The sequence below is a fragment of the Salmo salar genome, chromosome 19 (genome assembly GCF_965601325.2).
Source record: "Salmo salar chromosome 19, fSalSal1, whole genome shotgun sequence".
Lineage (NCBI taxonomy): Eukaryota > Metazoa > Chordata > Actinopteri > Salmoniformes > Salmonidae > Salmo > Salmo salar.
The window spans coordinates 70,890,496-70,895,858 of record NC_138309.1 but is presented as its reverse complement, the minus strand read 5'-3'; positions in this window follow the sequence as shown (position 1 = coordinate 70,895,858).

Sequence of the window (5,363 nt, the reverse complement as noted above, 5' to 3'; positions counted from 1 at the left end):
TCAGCGGTTCGCTTTCAAAATAAAGGTACCCCATTGAAAGTGATTCAAACGGATAAAAAAAAAAGTAGAATCCTCCAAGAGCCATAGTTAAGGCTGTACATAGCAATATGAATGTCCGATAGACTGAATAGTGAGGTGATTTATCACGGTTAAAGTCCCGCTATAAGAGCTACGACGCTAATATTTGTGTAAAGTCTTTATAATTGTAATCTGTGTGGCACTGAGTTAGCTAATAAATGTAATGGACCCAAAACCCATACAGTAGCTTGCAATATTAGTATGCCCCCAATGCAATTCTGAAGTCTAATACATCCACAGTGCCATTTCAACAGATGTTTTACTTTATATCAAATTAACTAATTGCTGTCTTTTGATGAATCCAGTGGCGGTCTGTGCCGTTTAAGATTAGGGTGGATGATACATTTTTTTATGAGCACAGCCTTATTTCTATTGCAGCATATGGGATGACTGTCAATCATATTCCATTCACCCAGCTCAATGTAACATTGATAGGTTTAGGCTACTGATACTCGAATTTGCCCTATAACCCCTCATGAGGTTGCTACAACCGAGCCTACAAATTAAAGTTTATAACGTAGGTGCACAGATCGAAAGAAAAATTGGAGTAATCAAGGTGACAGAAACTGAAACATTCAATACCACCTAGCACACTCTTGCCTACATCTAGCTGATCTAGGGTGTAATCATTAGTCCAAACGTTATGTTTTGCAACTAAAAAGTGAGATTCTATTGGACAAATTCAGGTAGGTCCATTCCAGTTTCGCTCCATTTGCTTCTGTTTAAAAAACATTTCTCAACTGAATGAATACACCCCTGATCACCCGCACACACAATTCACTTTCATAGCAGCCATACAAATAGCATAATCACATCTACGTGCTCTCCTCCTCTCACATTTTCCCTTCACTTTTGGAATTCAATGCACAACACAACAGTGGTCTGATCAGGTGAAAAAACTTCTACACACAGCCTACATTGTTGTCACCATATTAGCTAACGTAGGGTGACCATATTTTAGTTTTCAAAAAAGAGGACAGTGGAGGCAGTGGCAGACGGACACAGTGGGCGGTAAATACAAATGCGTTCACAACCATGCAACTATGTTATTGAACTTTAATACATAAAGTAATACATCCTTTCCATTCAACTGTTGGCCCTCAACAATAGAATAATAAAAAAATAAAAATAAATAGTTTAGCTTTTAACACCTTTCTTTTCATGGCCATAGGCTAAAATAAAATAAAAAAACTGTTATAAAAATCCACTATTTCAGTCAAAAATAATGTCAGTCCTCCTGATGCTCTCTGGTATACTTTCCCGAAGATCGAATCTTTCCCAACAGTCCTTGATTACCAATCAAGTAGGCATGAAAGTCTTTGCAAGACATGTTTTTAAAGTTGTATTGTGTACACAGAAGCCCCTTCAGTGACTCAAAGTGATTCCTTTCCTTTGTCCACTGGCTTTGCATTAGTGAAAAAACTCTCTCTACATTTGCATTGTGAGAAGGGATAGCAAAGAAAAACTGTGCAATCTTCAGTAGCTCTGAATGAAAATCTATGCTTTTGGACCTTTCAAAATATTTGGTCCACTTCTTGTGTGCTTGCAGATTACTGAACTCTCCATCACTGTTACACCTTTCTGTGAATTTCTTCAGGTTGGTGACCTGATCAAAGCACTTTGCATCATCAATTGGCACCCCCTTTTCTCCCAGGTGTTTTATACAGGCTTCTATGTCATTCCAGTCAGGTGTCTCACTCAGATCCATCCACATGAAAGAGGAGAACTCCTCCATGGGTGCCATCCATTTCTCCAGATACTTCAGGCATGAACTGTACAGACCCTGTACTTGAGCACTGAAATGGTCACAATTCTTACCAAGTCCATCCTTGTGCTTTTGTGCCAATAGTCCCTTAACTTTAAGGGACATGAAGTTATTGGTCTTGCATTCAAGAAGCATGGTGTGGACTTTGTTCAAAAGTTTCTTCACTTCCACAATTGAATTACTCTCCCTTTCCATCTCCTGAATGTGTGAATGAAACACACACATGAGTGAGTGCATGTGCCAGAGGTAAATTTCACTGAACTCATCTTCAAAAAACTTCTTGATCAAGGAGGGTGTTTTTTCCTGTGACAAAAATAATGCTTTCAAGGCTGGAAACATCTGTAGCAGCCTCTCAATACCTGGGAATAATGACAGCCATCGCGTCTTGCTGTGAGAAAGGAGACTTTTGTATTCAACATTAACAAATTCACAGTACTCCTTCAGATTCTCTGTGCGCACAGTGTAGATGTGAAAGTATTGACATATTTTGAAGATGATGTTCTCAATATCGACATCTAGTGTGTCTGCCCCGTAATGAACACAATTGTTCAAGACGTGTGCTGGGCAGCCCACACCGATTAAAGACTTGTTCTGCAATGACTTCTTTAAGTTTGCGAAAACATTCTTTCCTTCTTCATCACCCCGAACATTGTATTGCAGTTGTCACCTGTAAATGCAATACATTTGGAAAAAATCCCATTATTTTCCAGTGTTTCTTTGATGTATTGTGCGATCGTATCAGCTGTCTCATTTGGAGTGTTTTGAACTTCGACTAATTTACTTTGCACGCCACCATTCTTCCAATCAAAATACTGAATAAGCAGAGGGAATATTTTCACAGCACCGTGATTGCTCCCATCAGTAGAAACACCACAGTAAGGTATGTCTTCTAGTGCTTTCTGAGCAATGTCGACAGAATGCGGTGCTATCACAGCGTTAACAATTGCTTCGGTCTTAGTATGAGCGCTTGAAAATTTTCACGCAGTCTCGGAATCAGGGAAAGCCTTTTTTAATAACAAGGCAGACGTGCAGTCCATTGATCTGTAGCTATTGTGATGCTTTGTGTTGTGGAATGCAAAAACTCCCTCCGCAGCAGTAACAGCATCTTCTGTTTTACCTGCTCTCACAAAATAGTCAGTTAATTTACCTGACGAACTCTCTCCTTTAGCTGCAATTTTGTGTTTTGCGGAGCTTATGTGGGCTTCTAGGTCACTAGCACCTTTATTTGACACTGACACGTACGTGTGTAACGTCTGTTGAATGGAGTAGACCAAGGCTCAGCGTGGTTAGTGCTCATCATGAAATTTTATGGAAAATGAGAACACTTTACAACTAAATAAAAGACAACAGCCAAACAGTTCTGTCAGGTAACAAATGACTAAACAGAAAATAACCACCCACAAAACCCAAAGGAAAACAGGCTGCCTAAGTATGGCTCCCAATCAGCAACAACGATATACAGCTGTCCCTGACTGAGAGCCATACCCGGCCGAAACAAAGAAATACCAAACATAGAAAAAAGGACATAGAATGCCCACCCCAACTCACGCCCTGACCAACCCAAATAGAGACATAAAATGATCTCTAAGGTCAGGGCGTGACAACGTGCCAGCTTTGCAGGTCATGCATTCTGCTTCACATGGATCCCGACCAAGACGAAAACACAGGAATTTTCTCTGTAAATCGTCTGTGAATTTACATTTGAGTTTGGGCATTTTTACGCTGTTCTGGAGCCATGTACCAGTGTTGACGAGCAAGCTGCTGCTCTGTCTCTTGGCTGTTGCCATGGTGAGGGTAATGATTGAGATGCAGTTTGACCACTGTTTGCGTAGCATGACCGACCAATGGTGGCGTGTGAGAAGGCGGGACCTAAAGAGAAAGGTCGAAGCAATGCAAAACCCCAAAAACGCACACAATGAATGGCGACTGTAGAAAGCAAAAGCCGAATCCCGGACATTTTGGGCGATTTAGAAATCCCGGCCGGACGCATTTTTTTAGGTCCAAAAAGAGGACATGTCCGGGAAAAAGAGGACGTATGGTCACCCTAGCTAACGTCATAGTCAACATATAGCTACTAGAACTAACGTGTTAGTAAACTCACAATTCATTCCATTTGTACAATCACTCAGTACAGTGTAAAGCAAGAAGTTTAGCAGTTACACAGATGAGCCCCAGAGGTAATAAATTAATAAAACCAAAAGCCTTACCTTGACTTGGAAGAGTTTGAGTGCTGGATAGACTTAGCCAGCTAGCTAACATAAATGTCATTGCTCTCTGTTTGAGTCAGGTTGTTGAGTAGGCTAAAATGTGACTCGTTTCAGGAAACTAGGCGTATGTTACGGGTCACTACTTCAGAGGAGAGCCATTTGAACGAAAACCTTTTTAACTTAATGAAAATGCGTTTTTTGGTAGAAATGCTTTGTGGAAAATGTGAACTTTCATGTTCCTTAATAACAGACTTGTAATGCCATCTGTAAATACAAAAATAATTGTTAAATTACGAGCCTAGTTGGTTAAGCCACAGAAAAAGTCAGCAACCTTCCCGCTAGCCATGGGGCGGCAGGTAGCCTAGTGGTTAGGGCGTTGGGCCAGTAACCGAAAGGTTGCTCAATCGAATCCCCGAGCTGACAAGGTAAAATATGTCATTCTGCCCCTTAACAAAGCAGTTAACCCACTGTTCCTAGGCCGTCATTGTAAATAAGAATTTGTTGTTAACTTACTTGCCTAATAAAATGAAGGTTAAATAAAAAAATAAATAGCCATGATTGGCTGAGATAATGAGTGGGCTGGACATGCCGAGAGACGAGTTCAGATTGGTCTGCCATGTAGAAGGCTTCTGTATATTTGAGCGGCTCAGTATGTGTATGTAATCCTGTCTAACGCATCTTTTTCAGAAATGTATCGCATAGTAGAACTGCATCATTGTTGCTCTCCACTTTCTGGAATTAGAGTATGATAGCTAAGGAAATGGAGAAAACACCTGTCTCCGGATTAGATCTTCAAACTCAGGGCAACCATGGCATCCGTGACAGGGAGAAGCGTCCATCCATGATGTACAGTACCAGTCAAAAGTTTGAACACACCTACTCATTCTAGGGTTTTTTTCTTTATTTTTACTATTTTCTACATAGTAGAATAATAGTGAAGACATCAAAACTATGAAATAACACATATGGAATCATGTAGTAACTGTCACGTTCTGACCAGTATGAGGGTTATTTTGTTAGTGTAGGCTGGTCAGGACGTGGCAGAGGGTATTTGGTTTATGTGGTTCGGGGTGTGTGTATTATGTAGAGGGTAGTTGATTTATGTATTCCGGGGTTTTTTGGTCACTGCTCTATGTTAGTCTATTTCTATGTTCTTTCTAGTTAGTCTGTTTCTGTGTTTAGTTAATTGGGGTGTGGACTCTCAATTGAAGGCAGGTGTTGTCTAGTTGCCTTTGATTGAGAGTCCTATGTCATGATGTTGGCCTGTGGGTAAGGTTTATGACCCCCCCATAAATACCTTTCTCCCTTCCCCT